The 21,671-nt window shown below is 40.5% G+C and overlaps 1 protein-coding gene across 2 annotated transcripts in view; it reads right to left on the reverse strand.

Annotated features, from left to right (window-relative positions):
* thsd7ba (thrombospondin, type I, domain containing 7Ba) overlaps nucleotides 1-21,671 on the reverse strand; it is a 138,391-nt gene that overhangs the window by 115,694 nt on the left and 1,026 nt on the right. The gene's annotated exons all lie outside the window — the stretch shown is intronic.

Genomic DNA, 21,671 nt, shown 5'->3' on the forward strand with positions numbered 1-21,671 from the left:
TCAAGAAAATGAAAAAAAATAAATAAATCCCCAGACTGTTAAGATGTTGTATGGGGTTGTATTTGACAGAGAGAGGTATCTCTACTCTGCCAGCACCTCAAACAGTCTGGCAGTCTGGCTGCTCCTGAAGTCAGGGTTGTGAACTCAATCAAAGCATGTTTATCGTTGTGGCACGGAACATACTATGGCTCTTTCTGCCTGCCTCCATGTACTGTAGGTGCAGTAGTTAAGCAAGCTGACAGGGTCACAGCATTGATAAGGACAGGAGAGAATTTGAACTCAGCCACGCCACCCAGCCTCACCGTAAAAAGATCAGAGTATCTTTTTTTTTTCACAAAAATGGGGACTTGGTTTGAGTTTGGTTGAATAAAATAGTTTTAATCTCTATATTGTGATGCTTTCTTTGTTTCCGAATAGTTATAAAGAAAATAGTTTTGGGCTGGAAATTGAATCATTGTATTTGCTGGCCTGGAAGCACGTGTGTCTTTTGACAATTGTCGAATTACAGTGATTAATTACAAAGCAAATGTGATCAGACAGGGTCAATTTGAAAACGGCAAAAATGTGGCACCAGAATGTTTAAATATGGACGGGCTTCAGTGAATCTCTTGATCAAATTAGTTACGTCAAATACTATTACTGAGCAGAAAATCTGTACTTCAGTTCACCTAAGTGTATTTTTGATTTGACTCACAATCTGTAAATTCCTGAGGGATTAACATCCAATGAAAGGAAAAATAAAACCAGGCAAAGCTGTGACCCACAGATCTGTCTCCACTATTGTTGCTCAACTTTAAAATCTAATCTCTGATCCAGAATCAGTGCTGCTCAGTGTGATCTATTTCAATGCAGCCTCACATCTACTGTATATCAAAACAATCCAGTCAGTCAGGGACAGGCAAGCATTCAAGAAAACCTCTGATGTAGTTTAATGTGAACAGATCCTGATGTTTAACATAGAATTGTGCATCAAAGCTGCTTTAAGGATGTGAAAGGTGTGTCATTTCGTATAGCTGGATATTTATGTATCATTCACTTGCTCACACATGTCCCTCTTCAAAGCCTTTAGGGTGAAATTAAGCTAATTCATGTGATGACTAAAACAAAGCCACAGAGCATTGTTAGCCAGATCATTTTCACTATTTTTTTTGACATTCTTAAATATTTCATCAGACATGATAAGGGATCTCAGGGGATGTCAAATTAATGCAGAACAATAGCACAAAGGCTAAAAAATGATAAGCTTTTTTTTTCTATTTATTTATGTGAACATGCTCATTAAGAATGAGACACGTCTCCAAGGGGGGGAAAAAAAATCAGAAATGGCTAAAGTCGTTTTCAGTGAAAAAACACCTCATCTTCTGTACACAGAATTAATCGTTAATGTTTCAGGTAGTTCATCTTCAGTACAAATAAAGGAACTACAGCCCCTTGAGAAGCTGCGACAGCATGTGCAGAAATGGAGCAAAAAAGGATTTGGAGCATAAAACAGACACCAAAAACAAATGTGTCTGCTTTCTGTAGCGGAGCTGGTGAAATTATTACACAAAACACGGAATGAGGGAGATGGAGAGCTTGAAAGAGAAACAAACCGTTCCTGGATAATCGGATTTGTCTTGTGTGGCTGTTCCACCTGGCCCTCCAAGCCTCTACCTCCCATTCATTAAAAAAAGCTTATAATTAACGCTGCACCGGCTGTAGGCCTGGTCACTCTGTCTTCCCTTTTAAATTGATAGGAGTGTCTCGTGGGTCTGGGGTATGCAGGTAAGCGTGACTGAGTCCCGACTGCTGAGGATCCAGAGGGGATTGTCACCCAAAGAGGGAGCCATCAGTGTGAGCGAGGGGGGTGGCGTGACGGCGTCAGGATTAATTTTGAGGGGGCCTGGTTGCTGAGGCGGGCTGATAACATGGGTCAGCAGTTGCAGGGACACTTGGACCCTGAAGCCCAGAGTGTCTCTCTGGAAAATAAGAGTCAATGTACCCAGAGCTGTGTAAATGTAGGTGTGTGTGTGTGTGTGTGTGTGTGTGTGTGTGTGTGTGTGTGTGTGGTGGGGGGTGGAATGGGGCAGTCCAGAAATAGTTGAAACCTGCAAAAAGTCAATTATATAGATGGAGGAAATGTGGAGGAAAGGGAACCGTGGGTGAAATTAAAAGCCTAGTTCTTGTGATAAGTGGTGACAATGTGAAGTCTTCACCAGAAAAGTGGTCGTAATAGTTTCTGCAAAAACAAAACAATTCCAGTATGTTTGAGAAAGAGGTTCCACGGTGTTTGAAAAAAGATGTTGTATCCTAGTTTGACAGTAAGACTGTGTCGCTGCTGTTGTTGTCTTTGTCAAAAATCTGCACAATCTCAACAATTAAACAGCAGGCCTTCCCTGGTTTTATTTTCTATGAAAAGCTCAGACTACAATACACTGACCTTTTCTCTACGCAGTGTGCCGCAGTCTGACAATAACAGTAAAATAAAACTACTGTATGACTTAATTCCCCTCAGCCACTTCAAAGAAGGCTTTGCATAATCAACGTGTACATTTTAGTCTTTAAAGCAGAATTGCACATTTTTTAGATCAAGGCACAGCCGAGACGTTGCTAATATTTTAAATACAGAGCGTCTGTCAAGAAGGCCATAACAGGTCAACCAGAACAGGACGGGGCACAGAAAGTCAATTAATGCTGCAGACAAAACAAACTAGGGTTTGAAAACACAAGTTAGTACTAACATCTCATGCAACTTTGCAGATTTTCTTTGGTTCATGCATTATGGCACCTTCTTTGGTATTTTGAGTCATCAAAAACATTATCGTTCGCAGTCTCTCAGTTCTAAATGTCAGAACATTATGTTCACTTTGTTCACTGACCTTCCCAAACCCATCAACACTGCAAGCAGCACTAATAACCCAGACACGCACAGCTATGTTTCTATCTCGTACTGTGCTATCTACATATTTGAAACAATGAGCCAATTGCTATGCAATGACCTATTGTTTATTAATGTGCTGAAAGACAACACGTGTGTGTGTGTGTGTGTGTGTGACATTATCAATCAAAACTGTGTGGGGGATTAGAAGAGAGAAGGTGCCACACATTAGGAATGCATTATTATTGTAACTGAAAAGACATTTCATCAGAGGGATGCTACACACAGACATTCACAACTATTTCTTTCTTTCTTTTTTCATAATAAAATGAACCTATGCATGGGCACCAACCACACTGTTGTTTTTGATTTGATTTTTCCTGCCATCAAACACAAATTCCAATCCATGAAACAACACAAAGATGTGCTAATAGACACAGACACACACACATGCACACACACAACTTTTGAAGTCTCTCCCAGAAAATGGGTAGTCTGAGCTCCACTGCGTCAGAGCTCAAAGTTCACATTTTGACGGGTGAGGGGAAACAAGTTGGCGCTTTGTGCTTTAAGGAGGCGCCAGTATTGTGCAGGGAGATAAGGGCTCAGGACAATAGAGAAAGGCTGCATGAGTCTGTAGCCGTCTGGATTATCAGAGTGCAGCCGTGGACAGAGAGCAGAGAAGACGAGAGGAGGCAGGCCCGGCATCTGTTACTGGGAATTATTGTTCCGTGTCGAAAGAAAGCACTCAAATGGGTGACTTCCTGTATTGATTGATGGGTGTTTCAGGGATTAAACCTTAACCTTATATCGATCCAGTCCACTCTGCCAGTGTGGATACAGAGGGAAGGCACTAGTCTCAAGACAGCCGTTACTGGTTTCTAAATTTGAAAGTGCTGTTTAAGGGCCTATTCATCCTCTTTGTATGGGTGAACCGATGGACAGCGGGCTAAACATAATGACACGAAATCCACACTAGTTTCGATGAATGAATTGCGGTGCCATAGAAATATATATACCTGTCAGGTCCTTCAGGAAAAGAAAAAAAATGAATTATTTACAAACAATGTCTGACCCAGATCTGACAGGCAGCCATGTGCATCGCAACTAAAGCGGCGCAGTTAGCTCGCCAATAAGATAGCTGATGTCTCTCACTCAAGTGTTGGCGCTACAAAAGGCTGAGGAGCAGGAAATAGAGGTGATGCAATTTGTCACTCACTCCACGGATGTTTATGTAGGGTGTAACATGAAAGGGAATAAGTGCCTACTCGTATCGAGTACACAGACAATGTTTTGGCAGCTGCAATTAGGCTCTTCGCTGAGCGTGTGAGCATTCGGTGGGAATTGTTTTCCCGCCTTGCAGGCTTCAAGAGAATACACAATAATTTGTGGAGATTAGTCGATGAATGATAGCGACATAATGATGACAGGAGAGGGTGGCGCTTTTGAATGATGGAAACATCATCATTCATGTCTTCCTGGTAGATGATCGGCTGCAGTGTTCCACACTCACACTTTAGCACACGCTATGGCTGAATCTCATTTGCAACAATAAGTGGATCGTGATTGTGATTACGCTTCTGCAGCCTCTTACAAAGTCTCCAAAGTCTCAGAAACACGCTCGTTTTCTTGATTTTAGCCTCATCTGTCCGTTCCATCTTCTCTCTTCCTTGAATCCCTTCTATAAGCACATTTATTACGACTGTTGTGAGAATTGCTGTGAACAATTTTCAGTGTTAAAGCCAATGTGGCAGTGCTCTAAACAGCATTTACTTTAGAAGCTAGATACCAGACTGTACTTTTTAGTACTGAAATGTGTTCTGTATATTGTACTGCAGTGGTTCCCATTTGCTTCAGGCTATGAGGAAACCGAATTATTCAGCAAAAAGAAAAGTGCTGAATAATCATTATATAATATTGTAGACCTATTTGTGTGGCAATTACCTTAACTCTGGCTATTAGTGCTATATCTTCCTTAATCACTCCCTGTCACACACATTAGAACAAAGACCCCTTATTGGTTGATCCACAACAACAATATAGAAATGGCACAGGGTAAAAAAATGTTGGGGTTCCTGCTGTATTCTAGTGTTTAGAATCTGCCAAGGCATCTTCCCCGCTGGACGAATTTGGATTTTGTGGCTCCAGTAGCATTTTGAATATCCTCTTATTATTGAACCTATTGGGTTGCTTTTATAACTAGAGACATAACTGGACTGGATTAATATTCCAGTGGAAGGTCCACAATAAACTAGTTGCCCTGCTCCTCTGTAACTGGACGCTTTTTTCCGGACAGCATTTGAGACATTACTAAAATATAGGAGGCGGTTCTGTAATAGGCAACTGCTGCCAGAAAATAATTGAATGGTGATCACTTTTTTGGCTAAAATAGGACTCAAGGATAATGTTTTGAAATACAAGGTGGACTGGGCTTAAATTATGCAAACACCAACAGGTGCAAGGAAAACAACTAAAGGTGATTGTGCAATTATTCCATTATTCCTGAGGTAGGAGATAAAAGTCATCCCACCGCCTAAAAAAAAAAAAAAAAAAAAAGTCTGTCCAGATCTGGATTATGTGTTAATAACAGCAAAACAAGTGACAGCATGTGACAATCACATACTGCTATGCCTGTAGAAGCTGACTATTCGTGCAATTTAGCAAGTACAAGTGTAGCAATTGTGTTGCTGTGATGAAGAAAATATGTGTTTGAGTAGTTCACGCCCATTTAGCTCAGAACATGAACAGAATATCCGAATGTCATGTCTCAGCTTTTCAGATGGATTGGTGACAAAAACCATTACATAGCAAAATACATTTTGGAACAGAGCTCGAGAGTAGTTTGGGCTCTTTGTAGTCCAGACCGGTTCGATCCTGTACCAGTGGAGGGTTTGACAGGCAGCTGTCAGCCTTTTCTTATGTGTTTGAAACTCGAAGCTTGAAATGATGCATGGAAAAATGTCAACTTGGCACGTCTAGCACAGACAATTATACAACAGAGAGGGCCTATATAAGCAGTCCATGCGAACTGTGGTGGAAAAGAAAAACTTTTGAAATGTTTAAGAGTCAGACCTACAGAGTGAAGAAGAAGTTTTTTTCACACTGAATTCACCATTATGCCCATCATTAAAATCAATACAAACAATCCTATTCAGCAAATAACACCATGGTCTCACACACGAAATATTTCCAAAATACAAATCTTATTAGTTTATCTCTATTGAGTTTATTGTGTCTACACAACATTTTACAACAAAAAGATCAGTTTTCTATACTGCTTGTGGCCTACTTTTACTCAGCATATAAGGAAAACATGTACCAGGTCTAAGATGGACATTGGATGGCATTCTCAAGACAGCTAAACCTGTATTAATTAATATAAACATAAAATATAAAAACAGTATGGTCCTTTAACTAAGCGGTATAATAACATGTTTAAAACATAGCTACTGTTTCTTGTAGCATATGCTTTTATGTTTTGCTAGTGTGGAGGCAGCTGCAACCAGTACATCCCTGTCAGGGAAAATAAAGAACAACTTCACTCAACCTGAGAGAGATTAGGATTTATGAAAGGGTACACCAATTCAGGTCCAAGAAAGGCCAGTCATTTTTTTCCCCCTCAGTCTGTGCTCTGTGTTACAAAAATAGCACCCACTGTATTTGCTGCAGAGACTTGTACAAAGTGAATATGACACGCAAAGGAAGGTTTCCTTTCTTAACCAGTTAATCCGAGCTGTAGAGTCAGAGCACGAAAGGCAGAAATAGAATATTACAGAAAATCAAGCGTTTCCGTGCAAAAACGGAACATCAGTAGAATTTGCCATCATGCTGGAAGAATGCAAACATTGAAACTGTTTTTGTAGAAGTGATTGGATTTTGATTGGAAATGCTACTTTACAATGACCTTCAATTTTGTATTTCACTTAATGAGTATGTCAGTGTAGATTTAACAAGCTATTAACATGTTATAGGGATGGGAATTCAGGGATTAAGAATCATGTTCTTAGTGCATCTATTATAATCATTTTAATAATGGATTATGTATTAGTAAGAGCTTAACCTTTAGAGATTCTGCATCACAAAGCCACACTTTCTTGGAATTAGATGCATCTCCAAAACAAACCAGAGGATGCGTGTTCGTCACTTGTACCAGACTTCTCCCGTAGCTCTGATGCAGATGAAAATATCCTTATAATACATCCAACGGATAAAAAAAAAATAGACATTGTTGACAGTAAATGTAAAACTGAAATGTATCTGTAACAATACAAAAATGTAATCATTTGTATGGCAAGTTTGGAACGCAAGGGGATCATCATCAGATAACGACTATTGCTTTCTTTACAGCTGCAACCCAGTAAATGAGTGGACTGTACGAAGCACGGCCTCTCACGTCACAACAGTAACTGAATGGTAAAACATCTCAGCTAATTAACTTTATTCACGAGAGTAAACCTTGTGGGACATATAGACATTTTTTAATTACAGAATTTTAAGTCACATGCAAAACAATCAGACCATAATGCAATTAGTCTGCTATAAATTGACTGAGCAAATATTGTATTATTTTGATTAGAGCCTAACAGAAGGGAATGGTTTTCAAGATGACTTAAAGTCCAAGGAGGGCAACAAAGAGCTTTTAATACATTGCTGTGATGTCAATCTTCAAGATACCATACCTCCTTGTTCTTTGAGGTAGGAAGCCAAGAGGTCAATGGCAAAAGACAACATGGAGGCTGACATACATTTGTGAGCTGGGCCGGCCCATGCTCAAAGAATCTCTCTTCGGGTTGAATATTAAAGTAGGATTCAAGTCACTCCTACCTCAGTCCTAGAAATGACAACAAGCTGGAGAAGCAACCTCACAGGATTAGCTGGGTCTATAATCTATTCATACATATATTATCTGCATCAAATTCAACTCTGTCCAGGGCCCCCCACCATGGCATAAATCTTTTACAGCTGCTGCTTTACAGTACAACTCAAAGGCTCTTTGATAAAAGCAACTATTGTGTTACAAATAGGGTGCTAATGCCAATGAGACAAGACGGAATCAGTTACAGATAGCTAAACAATGCCCATAATAACTATACCGTGTTCAATAGCATTGTGGTTCTCAGACTCATGAAACTAACTCTCTGATCTTATGCCGATGGTCCATGAATTATTTTGGAATCTTCAAACATATGAAGCTTGGAGGATGGCTATGCTATTGCCTCAGCTGACTTTCTTCAACACTATAACACCCGGCTCAAGGTGCAAGCAAACACAGATGATAACCTCAAAAACACATGCCTACAGTGCATGTAGCACATTTATAATTCTTGCAGCAATCAAGGCTTGAAGGAAAATTCTCATAGGTTATACATTATACATGATTTACATAAAGGCAATGGAACCTGACAATTTTGCAACGCCTCAGTAGACGTACTATGATTGACTGACATGTAAAACCTCTCAGCCCGTTATCTGCCTAACCCCAGAGAGGAGTTGGAAGGTTTCTAGGTGTGTTGTGTATAGGTTATGACAGGGGCTGTGCATCAGCAGAGCGCTCTGTCTGACCTTCCCTGCTGCTGAGCCCATTACGCTTCAATTAACGACAGCGGCCTGCTGCGACCAGAAGGAACAGCTGCTGGGCCCGCATGGAGGTAATTCAATGAGAGCCCCAGACAGGGGGGGGACACAGAACTTGATCCACCAATCAGACACACCTATGCACAAGGGGATACAAATTTACTCTGCTGTATTGAGCCTTGACACGGAGGAGCGAGAACGGTGACCTGGACGCCATGAGGCTCTCACAGTATGCGAGTGCTAGTCGGAAATATTGCTGAGCTTCACCATATGGGTAATTCGATTACATGTGCAATAAAAAAATCAGATTAGCGGCTATGCTATCAGCTAATGGATACTCAAAGTAAAGCACTGCAGAGATTCTTTTCAATTGCATTTTTATAATCATTTGAGTGGGTGATTATGATCTCTTCTTCTAAATAGGCTTTCTGCTGCATCGTCCTCTTGTAACCGTAAATTAAGTGTAGCCAAAGTCTTCAGCAAACAAATTTAGTTGGTAAAAACTCATAAGCATAATTGCAACCCAAGTTTCAATAAATTAGAGGCAGTTGGGAGAATTCAGAGAGGCAGATAAGAGGTTTCACATATTATGGGCAATAGCAGTACCGTATACAAGAAATTAAAGATGAGAACCACTAACGAAGACACGGATTTCTTTAAAATAATCATCATAAAAGCCATGCATCCACCACGTAAAGCTTTTTACACCATCAACAGTCACCTTGAAACTTTGTGCTTATGATGCAAAGCAACACCAAATCCTGACAATGCAATTAACATGAAAAATGTGAAACAATATGTTTGTGCAGACAGGGTTTCCCCAGGTCCCCTAACAATGCTCACACCTTATCTGCAACTTCACCAGGAGTCTTGGAGAGTGTAATTACACCAGGCTGGGACTGTGCTGTTGGCCTGATTGGATCTCTCCTTGGCTTGACCTCTTCGACCTGGGGTGACTGAAACAGCACTCTATACATCTCGACAAGGAACAAAGCATTACTTAATCAACTGATCAAAGCTCCAGATAAAAGTGTCCTGATCCCATTAGAGCCAGAAATAACTTACTGCCAAGGATGTAGTGTAGCATCCTGTAGGGCCAGTATCCTTCATCATGGGTTAGGTTCTTAATGAACAACTTTTCCCATTGCGGAGTCAGCAGAACGTGTTCAAAGGGGCAGACAGATGCAGCAATGAAACTTTGTTAATCTTATCGGTGGTGTTGTCCTATATATAGATCACCTGAGAAAATAGCTCTATGTGTGCACACCCAGATAGATTAAATTGACAGACAATTATTTTCTACTTACTAACTTAAGCTGTCCTTATTTGAACTTTTGTCTTTTCAGTAGATATACACATTTCTCCAGAGCTACCACACACAACCATCAGACAAGAAGGTGCCACTTGCAAAAAGCTGTGTAAAAGAAAAAATATCAGGACATTCACACACGTGTCAACACCAGAGTGCCGAATGGTTTACTCATCAACCTTTTGTGATCAGGGTGTAACTTCTAAGACGGTAAGAAGGTAAGAACAATTAATCTCAGGAACATAGCATCATCCCGTCGAATGTTCTCCGCAGGACTTTACCAGCATGTGACTCATCTGTCTCACGAGAGTCTACGTGCAGGCATGGGACTGTCTTTGTCTCTTTGAATCTCCTAATCTACTCAGACCCTCGGTAGCAAAGCGTTGCGACAGCTCCTTCACCACTGTCACATTTGAATAAACGAATCTGAAACAGAAAATGGAGTCTTGGATCAACACTCACTAACTGAAATCTGCTGTACTGAATTATGCATTCTTTATAACATCAGTGTGCGGCAAAGACATGTGAGACAGAGTAGAGGAGGGCACTGCCTGCTGTGAATTAGATGGTAATTGGAAACTTGACAAGTACTGTAACACTGTTCTCAGTCTTACTTGTAGATTGTTTACAATGAACAATAAAAATTGCTGCCATTTAGAAAATTCTCTCGCAAGTATTTGAATACAACTAATAATACCTTTATTCAAGCACTTTTTCTAACCAAACCAGAGCTTTCTAGTCACAAGAACAGATGAAAGAGAGTGAGATAAATACCAATAAGACATTAAACAAAAAATGACAGCAAAGTAAGAACCAATTTTAGAACATATGGTTTATACGTTTTTTTAAAAGGACATTGGATTGATTTCCAGATCTCCAACAAGTATTTAATGACGTTGGAGCCCCAACCACAAAATGCCCTCGTGCCCCCTGTCTCCATCATGTTCCTGCTGGAAGTGAACAACAAGAGATCGACAGTCTCCGGGCTAAACACAGATATCTAAGGACAGAAGGTTCCAGGCAGACCTGTGCCTGTAACACCTTTTAAATTGATTTTTTTTTACAAGCAAAAGTGAGGACGAGCCCAAAAATGGCAAATGTACTAAAAATGTTCTCGATCTATAAGCTGGTTTGTCGTTAGCATCAGCCTCTGGATGACTAGCTAACTTGGATATTTGACACACAACCACTTAGTGTGGATTTCCTCAGTAAACGTTTGCTGTTGGAACATCATATGCACACCAACTCGTTATTCAGGACAGTTGCCCCTGCAGTGAGTGTCAGCTCCCATTAAAATGGCTCTGCCCAGTACTGCAACAAAACCACAGTACACGGCCTGACGGTTACTCTCACTTATTTCACACTGTCATTTGAAAAGTTGTAATGCAAACATTAAAGTTTGGCTTATGCTGTCTTATCATTGTGACTGTTCCCACTGACATGTTAAATAAGTCTGTAGTTTGTCTGACCTGTGACTGCAATTCAGGAACAAACCATTTGGGGAATTCTGAGCTTTGTTTTAGCCTGATGTTGCCAATGTGAATTAGTTTTAACATCAGTAACATCAGCACTGTTATCCGTGTATTGATTTGAACAAAGGCACGCTGCTTCATTTACCAGTAGCTAAACAAGTCTACATTAAGGTGAAAGAAAATAAAAAGTAATTTGTATAACTCCAGCTTTCATGTCTCCCTTCCCTTAACACTTTTTGTGCCAATTAATTTGCTATTCATTATATGTGTGCAACACATAATGTAATAGATAAGAACAGTCAAGAAAGATTATCTTTGATGTGTAGTTTTAATATTTTAGTTAAGATATATAGAATATTTAATGTTTTTCTCAGCTCCAAAGAAGGTTTATTCAGAAATATGCTGATAGTACAGACACAGTTCCATTGAATAAATGCACCCTAATGAACTGTTGGCCGGTAGGATAAAACGTATCTGGAAAGATATAGCTAAAAGTGGTCTTTTATTCTAACTTTGTCATAATTAAATGTGACACTTTGATAGAAACCCCCTAGGATTACATTACTTATTGATAACAATTAAAATGGTATTTAGCCTACCACAGCAGAGCTCTAATTGTTGCTCTATCAACTCCTGGGTGGGAAGATTCTGCATGACATATGGACCCATGGTGTGAGTGCTCTATCTCCTTTGTTGGATGAGGCACTTATCTGATTGTGCTTCCCGGATAAGAGAGGAAGGAGAAAAGGGAGGCTAAAAGTGGGAGTTTATTGAACATTCTGTCTCTGTGGAGAAATCTGGGTTGGCTCACTTTGTGAAAGCAGAGACCTCACTGTGGCCGAATCCAATCAAATGTTTTGAGGGCTGACAGGTCCAATCAGTCAGTGGCTGGTTGCTGCTCACCTCCCGGGTTCAGTTTAAGAGGAAAGTGTCTGGTTTAAGAATTTCCAGACGCAGAAGCAAAACAATATTGGTGAAAAATTACTAGATAAAGAACAGGATAAAACTAGAAAAACGGTGTTTCTCTTGTCCTTCTGCTATCTGAATGACATCCTTTTTTTTTTTGCATCATAAAAATTGTGCCGTACTATCATTCCAGCAAGAAAATTAGCTTGTTACACAGCAAGTATAGCTTGAAAGCTGTTTCCTCACCATTAGAGTAAGCACAAACATGGTCTTTTCATATATATATATATATAGACATATCACACATCTTGTGACCATTACTTCAAAATTATATTGTGAAATGTGTCCTTATAGTTCTTCAAAGAGGTTTTTTTAAAGATCTTTGTATTGCTGTAGTGCCTGATAAAGCCCTACAGACCATCAATGTCTGAGATTCATAACACCTTAGGCTGAGAACCAGATTACACAAACAGAAGAACTGAACTCCTCTTTGAAATAGAAAGTCAGAATAAAGACAAGATCAGCGGGTGGGTATTTTATCTTTACAGAGCAACAATAAATGCAGCTTGAGGTCTGCAGAAAAAATGGCATTCACACCAAGTTATCAAAACTACTTTCCTTTTCAGTTTGGCTCAGCTGCTTAGTATCAATAGTGCCTTTCCTTCTCAGGTACCGCCAATACTATGTGCACAGGGAGCTGCTGTTTTTCTTCAAAAGGCCTGTGAGGCACTTCATTGGGACTTCATCCCAATACTATTCATGCTCAGAGTAATACAAGAAACTTGGATCCTACTTTCAATTTCTTGTCAGATCAACTTCTCGTAGCGAGAATTATTTGAACTGTCACAGTCCTGCACATTTTGCGCCAATGGTCGGCGCCAGGATTTTTTCATTCCCGGTGCTGAGGGGGAGCTTGATCGATACGTAAGGGTGCTAAGATGATGGCCAATTATCATGACTTCAGAGTTACTTTAAAAGGAAGTTCTCATTTGTTTGTTTTTTCAATAAAAGCAGAAAGACCAACCATATTTGGCCAAAAGACTAATACCACAAGTGACCACACGGTAATGAAAAAAGAATCTTTCATGTACGAAGATGAAAGACCTCACCACCAGATAGCACCCATACAGCCACAATTAATAACACTATAGGTGTAGGTTTGAGATGAAAAGCCTGTCACAAGGTCAGACATGAAAGGAATAAGACCCACAACGCAGCTACAACGACAAGTGCATTTAGCCATGCCTGTTGTTTAGGGTACACACGCAGCAAGAACATCCAACCAGGGATTGGATTATAGGAACAGAACGGCTGGTTATTAACTTTTACATATTTCTTTAGCTATTTACAAATAACAAAAACTCCTAAAATGCTTGCAAACCACAATGTGTGAATAATAGACTTCGTTTCCATGAGAGAAAGAATGGCACACTATTAATTATCTTAACATTTTAGTTGAGGTGTAATCAAAACAATATGAATCCATTATTTCATCACTTTATCACACCAAGCTTCTTAGCTGTCCATGTGTGGATAGTGATTGACATTCACACCAGTAATAATGATGACAACGTTAACGTTTAATTACATATAGCTCAGCAAAAGAAAAGAGCATTCAAACGTTAAGTAAGAATAATAGACTATATTTCTAATAATAAATAAATTACCCTGATGACGTAGTTTCTTCATCAGATTAAATGCTGATGCTCCATCTGCCATTTATGGTCAACCTGAACCACGATCAATAGGCACGCTAATCTAGATTCGCATACCATCTGTAGCTTCCCCCAGCTTGACGATGATAAAAATCAGCCTATACTCGAAAGACAGTAGCACAAAGAACTCTAATGATTTTCTGCTGTGCTTCAGCCACCTCAGACTGCAATTTTAGGAACAGAACTTGAAACAACTGTTATACCCAGCATATGTATTACATTACAGCACATGTGGTAACATCACAGTATCATTTCCCTCATAAATGCATTGAGATTAAAATGTAGTACACAGAGTGATGGTCATCATTTACAGGAAATGATTGGAGTTACAGTGTTATCAGTTCATTAAGATTGTGCTTTACAGTGTTTGTGGAGGCATTGTGGAAGCTACTGTAGGAACGAATCACACAACTTGAGCAGTGTGTATCTGTGTGTGTGTGTGTGTGTGTGTGAGAGTTTACACATACACACCATAAATACCTAGTTACTGCCATTGTTTAATTAGTAGATTAGTAGAAAAGTATGTTCTTTAAACACAAATGTTTCCTAATTGGTTTACACCTTGTTGTTTGCATCACACAAACATTAACTCCCTAATACTGTATTCTCAATGCTGATGAGACACATCGATGTAAAGCGTGACATGACAGAGTTGTTCATTTTCTAGTCAAGGACACGAGGTCAAATCCACGTCATTTTTGATGAGGTTTAAATATTCCTGGATTATGTTCAAACTGTGCAGTGGGTCGTTCGTTATCTTTTCAAAAATTTCACAGCTTATACAGCAGATGTTGTTATTGTCAATGAAAGCAGCAGGCAGGTGTTTGTTTTGGATGTGGGCTGTGTGACCATAGCTTGGAGGAGGTGCTCCTCACCAAGGTTACAAAGTACAAGCCTTGAAATGAAGATGTCTCACAGATTTGATATTAATACAGTTTTTTTATTTTTGGTGGTCTAGATAAGTCCAGAAGTAGGTGGTATGGAGTCCCCCCCCATCCAAAAAAAAAACATTGTTGCTGATATATGCAAGTTAGCATTTATACACGCGATAGATTTTCTATGACTTGGGCCTGGGAGAGCATGCTTTGTCCTTACCGTTAGTACCTCATCTGGAGACAGTATTAGTGTGGCAATACACTGGACACAGAACAAAGACCGGACACATTGGACCATATGGAGGCCAGGGTCCTTGCATCCCTGCCACAGTGAGCTGATGTCCTTGGATATGCCCAGCTGTGCTTCAGCTCCTCCAAAAAAGCAGATGAGCGTTTGGTTGTACTTAGCTCCACTCGCTCATGTCACTCCTGGTTGCAAAAAAACCAAGATGACGACGACCAAAAATGTCGAACTCGAGGATTCAAAATGGCAGTCCACAAACCAATGGGTGAGTTCATAGTTACTATGTCCACTTCTTATATACAGAAGAGTAGTAGAAAACACTCGCCACACATTTGCCTCTTGTAGCCTAGGTGTCTACTCCAACTAGGCTTGCCCCGAGGTGACTGCTGTTGCATCGTGTTAGGGGATGCAACAGCAGCGCAACTTACATTACCTGCCCACTGGCCCCACCATCATATTGTTTTTTTTTATGGAAATAAAATCCATTTCGTTATTTTTTTGTGTATCAGAGCCCATGTTTATTAAATACAAAAAAAATAAAAATAACTCTAATAACAGTTAAAGCACCAATTATTCCAGAGCCCTAGAGGTGATGTGGATAACCAATGAGCACCAGCTTGCCCTGGCAATCCTAACTGTGCCACATTAGTGTAAGGAGTGATTCCCATTCCAAGGCTCTGGCACTTTGCCAGGAGGCACTCAGCAACAGCACGAGAAACCAGCCACTGCCAGTCATTATCCCATTGTTTAGAGGCACACAGCCTGTCCTAATTAGATTCAAAAGAGCATGGAAACTGTATCTAGTGGTACTGCAAATGAGGACAGAGAAACAACTCACACAGCCTGATGCTGCAGGTTGGAGTGTAATGAAATAATGAACTACCATGGGGTCTCCTCATGTGGAGAGCAAAGCACATCAACAGGCGGCCTTTTGAAACAGGCAACTGCTGTAGAGAACAACGGGCCATCACAAAAAAGACCTGCAACACTGATCCTTGCAACCCAGGTGTCAGGGCACGAGGGTGGAATGTGTTCAATAAATGCTGATCCTTCACAGCAGTTCGTCCACACATCTTAAAAATACCCAAACAGCATTACATTGCTGTAAATAAAAGCATCAGGCTAGTCTAACAGACACTAAAGCTGTTTATGAGATGTTGGCTGGATTCTTCACAAGACTTGGCATCAGAAGTGGCATACTTTCATTGTTTGCTGCAACTTCGTATGCCTTCGCCGTCAACTGCTCATCACATTAGACAAGATGACCACTCATCTAGCGTCCACTTCTATGACTGCCAGAATGTTTCGTTCACATACAAAACAATCAAACTATATAAGCACAGCTTGAAATCGTAACTAGATAGAGCCTGTCAGCTCTGCATGCCATTTAGGCAGAGGTAGGCGAGCGGGCGGGCGGACACCAGTAGATTACTAATGTCTAAAGACCAGAGCCCTGGTCTATTAAACCATCACACTCATAAGTATTTAAAAACTGTTAAAACTGAAGGTGAGGACTCATTACCAGTACGCTCACATCGTATGGAATGTTCTTTCCAAAGTCAGAAAAATGTGAGGGTTTCTAAAACACATTACATGTACATTTGTGTGTGGGTGTTTAGTTTGTCTCAAGTAAATGAATAACTAGTATTATATGGACAGTATAGCCACGCACGGCTCTGCATGCATGAAGGATTGGCATACAGCTGCACTTTAAACCAGGCAAATTAGAAAACGCCTCGTATCAAGCAACAACAAAGACCAGCATCATCAGCCTCATGCTGTCAGTACAAGAGTCAACCAACCATTCAAATAACAATGGCCTTGTCTCAACCCTTTTGTGTCTTGCTATTTCATGTTGTTTTGATTCACTAGACAGGATGCGTGAAAATGTGGAGACATTGGATGAGATTGTCAGTGACGTGCCTTCCAAGGGGAATCATCTTTGGGCCTGGTAACACCAGGTGCACAATATTGGAGCCTTCGTGATTCATATATTACACATTCTCATTCTTATTCGTAATTTCCAGTTGGAGGCAGCTACTTATCATGGCAAATCAGACAAGACGCTACAGTGTCATTAAAAAGAGACTCAGTGAATCAAAAGCGCTTTCCTCTTGAGCAGCTCCAATGGGATCATCCCTGTGCTCTCCCCTCTCCAGTTTAAGTCTGCATTACTAAGTGGTTAGGTATTCATCTTCCACTTGTCATTACTTGTGACATCCTCTCTGAATTCTGAATCCATAGGACAAAAAAGGGTGTTGGATTCAAAATCTGTACTAACCCCTGAATATCAAAGTGGCATCACGTCAAATCCGACTGACTGCAGCTGCACATTTCTATTAGAGCGATAGCAGGAACAGCATGTTTTCACCAGAGGTCATGTGTTCTCTTCAGGTGAACAACTCTTTTCTTCTCTCATTAGAAGTGATTACTGGTGACACCTCAAAGACAGCAGGGTGAATAACAAAAAAGATCAAGTCAATTGAGACTGAGGGTCTTGGGGAAAAAAAAAAAGACGTGTTTGACCATCAAGGAGGAAGCGTATCGCTGCACTAATTCTATTACGTGAAAGGAAGACTGAGTGAATATAGCCAGTGATCCAAAGTTAATAGGGTGATGGAGATCCAAGCTAAAGGCCAGTGGGCTGACAGGAGGGCTGACCGTCTTTTGTGACAGCATCTTTCAGCTGCCTGACAACTGCATAACACCAAAAGAATATCCTGTGTGGTCAGTTGGAAAGAGCTACAAACAAATAAGCCAGTTACTTGACAAAGACCCTTGAGATAAGGCATGTTCAAGTTCCTACATTTGTATTCCAAGTGGGGCGGGGGCTAATGTAATTGAAAAGGGTTGGGGTGTTGGGGGTCATTAAATTCAATAGACTCTGGGAAAAAAAAGCGTTTGTATTCCGAGTAGCAATGTGAAGTAGCAATAACCAAGCTGAGCATAATGATTCTTCTGCCCAAATAATAGCTTCCAGATTTTCCACTCTATCAGACTGTTGTGAGGGATGGGAGCGTGAAACATTGCCACTTACTATGTCAAGGGTAACGGTTGATAAAATAGGTTTCCTCTGTGGGGGATTTCTTTATTTAAGCGGATTTTGATATTTTTCAAGCCACGGGAGAAAATAGGTGACATTTGGTTGCCATAACCAAGCTTCCTTGACTCAACTTCATCATCATCTTTGTCGTCAAAATCGAATCAGTGAGCAGTGACGGTACAACATCCATCATTTAAAGAGGTTGGATAAGTGAAATAGTTACTGCTTTTGCTTTTACTTACTAATGAATTTAAATGGATGAATGTAACACACAGAACCCATAAAATATACAGTATATACACACTTCAGTGTGGTGAGCATAAAGGTCCAGCTTAATTAATTTGACCTTCATATGATGTCGAACGTGATGCTTTACTGCCCTGTGTCAGCAGAGGTAATGAGATCAAGGAATCCCTGGATGTTCCTATCATGGTTAATCACTTGATGAGCACATGTCTCACACACACACACACACACACACACACACACTAGAAATCCACCCTGAAATAAATCCCAGCCAATACAAACAAATTCTGTTGTGTTTCCAATGTTGCCCATCATAGCAGTTTGTTCAGGTCCTTACTCATTACAATCTATATGGTAAAATTCAATGTCCACTGGAATTTGGATACCATGAGGGCAAATGGACGTGGCACCATTCTTTCTCTATTCTGTTCTCGAACATTCAGCTCATCCCAACTCATGTTACTCAGGATGATATTAACATCTGTGGTGATTATTCATATTCTATACATACAGTGTGTTTACACTAGAAAACCCCCATGTGATGTGAGGATATTCTCTCTGTGGAGCTGAAGCCAGCCCCTCCCTTCTCCCGCTGGGTCTGTTTCCATGAATAAGTAAAAAAAAAATTTCTTAGACTTTAGATTTTAAGCTTTGAAAAGAAATCACAATCTAAAAAAAAGGGGATTTCTGCCGGGGTGCAGGAAGAGGGCTCTCTAACAAAGGATTTAGACGGAAGCAGCGCATTTTGCTGAACATGTCACTAAAGCAATCCACTGCAATCAGCAAGAAATCAAACTAACCACAGCCTTATTTCTCCACAGGAAGGTGCCGGGTGGCCCGTCAACCATTTTCTAATTCACATTTTTTCTTTTTACTTTTAATTTAAATAAGGTGCCAGAGTGCATACAAAAGGAGCGCATCACAAATAGTGCCAGGGGAGGATTGCCAAGAACCCCTGAAAGTGTACGTTTGTTGATTAACTGGCTCCTGGACTCCAGTTATTTCGCAAAATTGGCCCACGGGCAAAGCAACAAAAGTATCCCTGGGTTACAATAACCTTTACAAAACGTTTGTCCGCAGGGAGCGAGTAACGTTCAGCAGTGTGATTGCTGACTCCACACTACCCTCAACTGGCTGGTATGGTCTGCAAGTCATCAACAAGTGGTTCAGGTTGGACTCTTCAACCAAAATATTTTTGGGGGGCTATTTTGTTTTTTTTCCTGGAGACTATTAGTCTTGTTTGCATATTGATTGATCAATTGATAGGTTTATTGATTGTCTATGTTAATAATAATTAGAATACCAAATATGACTAAATCATATATTACACTGTGTTTGATACACTGCATCAATAAAATTAAGAGAACAACATCATCAAATCAATTAAATGTCCATTTTATTAAGTGAGCCAGAGGTGTGGGTGCTTCATAACTAGCAGCACCGGATGGATCTGTAAAGGGAAATTGTACAGTGATTTCAAATCATATAGGAGCCCACAAGGGACAAATATATCCCCCCTCCCCCCGTCTCTTCTCTGAACAGATTGGCTTCCGGATGAATTGTATTTGCCAAGAAACACTGTACTCTACTGTATAACCTGTAATGTAATCTCTTGGCCTTGAATCCTGGTTATGTGCCCTGATAGGCTTATAAAAGATTAATTATCACATAAAGTCTCCAACATTAGTAGGCTTTAAATCCCTTATGATGCTACAGGAATGGAATTAGCACACACACACACACACACCATCCATGTTGAGGGCATGCTTTGCATAGAAAATGTTTGTTTTTTGAAATCAAATCATCGATTGCTTATACTTGCAGCCACGGTGCCTGTAACTTGACCACCAGCCTCAGTGGGTGTAACACACTGCCTGCCTCCTGGAGTCCAATATACCACCCTCATATTTCAATCAATAATAAGGGTGGGATGCAATTAGTAACTTGGACGGGTTGTGAGAGTCACGTGACAGATCAATCGAGCGGAGAGGCGGCACACTCATTGGGGTGATTCACAGCCCAACAGTTTGTCCCCCGCTCAGCCTGAATCCATGCCATCTATCTTCTTTATATGAAGCATTCAAGGCTGGAAATATGCATCTGTCAAACGTCCCCCATTACTCCGGCTGCCTGTCACACCTGGGGCAGCTCACAACCACCAGAAAAAAAAGACGGAGTGTAGCTGTCAGCGGAGCACCCTCAGCGGACTGAAAAGGCACCAGCTTCCCCCATTTCTCTGACTCTAATTTCCTCAAAATGTGGATATTTTTCTGGGTCTCTAGCTGTATGCTGGGTTAATGACAGAGCCTGTGTCAGGCAAGGAGCTGAGACAGCTTCTTTTTGCTCCAGATAACATTAACACGTTGTTTCATATGTTAAACAAGATGGCCAGTAAATATTCTGCAAGGCACGGTGTTAGTATTACATGGTGGCTGCGTAAGAATTGAAGAATGTGTGATTCATTTTGGTAAAGTTGTGTGTCGTGAGGAAGCCCATACCAATGACTCCCTCTGCGTGCAGTGTGGGTTGCAGTGCCCACCAAATGGCATAATGCTACAAAACTGCTACACTGTGGCTCTGTGGTTGTGGACATGGCCAGGATGGTTCAAATTAACAATTTGCAGCGCGGGTCCTTACAATTAAAGTGTAGGTGATGCTTCAGCTCCCGCTATTAATGTTTCCCACGGCAGCGTGTCTGGATGTTCTCTCACCTCAACACCCAATGTCTTTTCACATCACAAAGCCATTTCTCTAATTTCTCTCCACCGCGCAAGATCATGCTGCAAACTATGTCATGAATGAAATATAAGCACACCGCTGTATTACTTATGAGACCTAATGCAACTTTGCTCTGAGCTATTTTCAGATTTGATTTAAATTCATCAGTGTGATGAATATTCTTATACCACAGACCGAGGCGATACGCATCACTCCTTGAGAAAATATTAGCTAAACATGAACTTCAGAGATTACTTATCAGCAAAAAACACCTTTCAACGACCCAACGAAGTCTACATCAATCATTATCGTTAAAGCCTTCTAGCACGGCGCCTCTAAATTCTATTCTAAGGCAGAGCAAACAGCAACCGAGCCCCCCGCAAGACATGATTCAAGTGACACTAATGTGCTTCACTGTTGAATTCCAGATGTAAATGCATTGTGCTATTGTTTATTTAAACTTTAAAGGCGTAATATTTCTCATGGGTAATCATAAACTCATTTGTACATCCACTCAATGACGGAGACAACAAAAGATGGCTACTTCAGTCACTTGTCGTGCAAATTCACATGTTCATTTCAAAAGGGAACTCTTTTTGCAAACGCAATATCAACGTATAGCAAACAGCATATAACCTGAACTATGTTCTAATCTTTTTCTGCATCACTCAGCAATGGACTGAATCTAATTATCCTCTTTCTCCAGCACATT

The sequence above is a fragment of the Anarrhichthys ocellatus genome, unplaced genomic scaffold (genome assembly GCF_004355925.1).
Source record: "Anarrhichthys ocellatus isolate YVR2014 unplaced genomic scaffold, GSC_Weel_1.0 scaffold20, whole genome shotgun sequence".
NCBI classification, from domain to species: Eukaryota; Metazoa; Chordata; class Actinopteri; order Perciformes; family Anarhichadidae; genus Anarrhichthys; species Anarrhichthys ocellatus.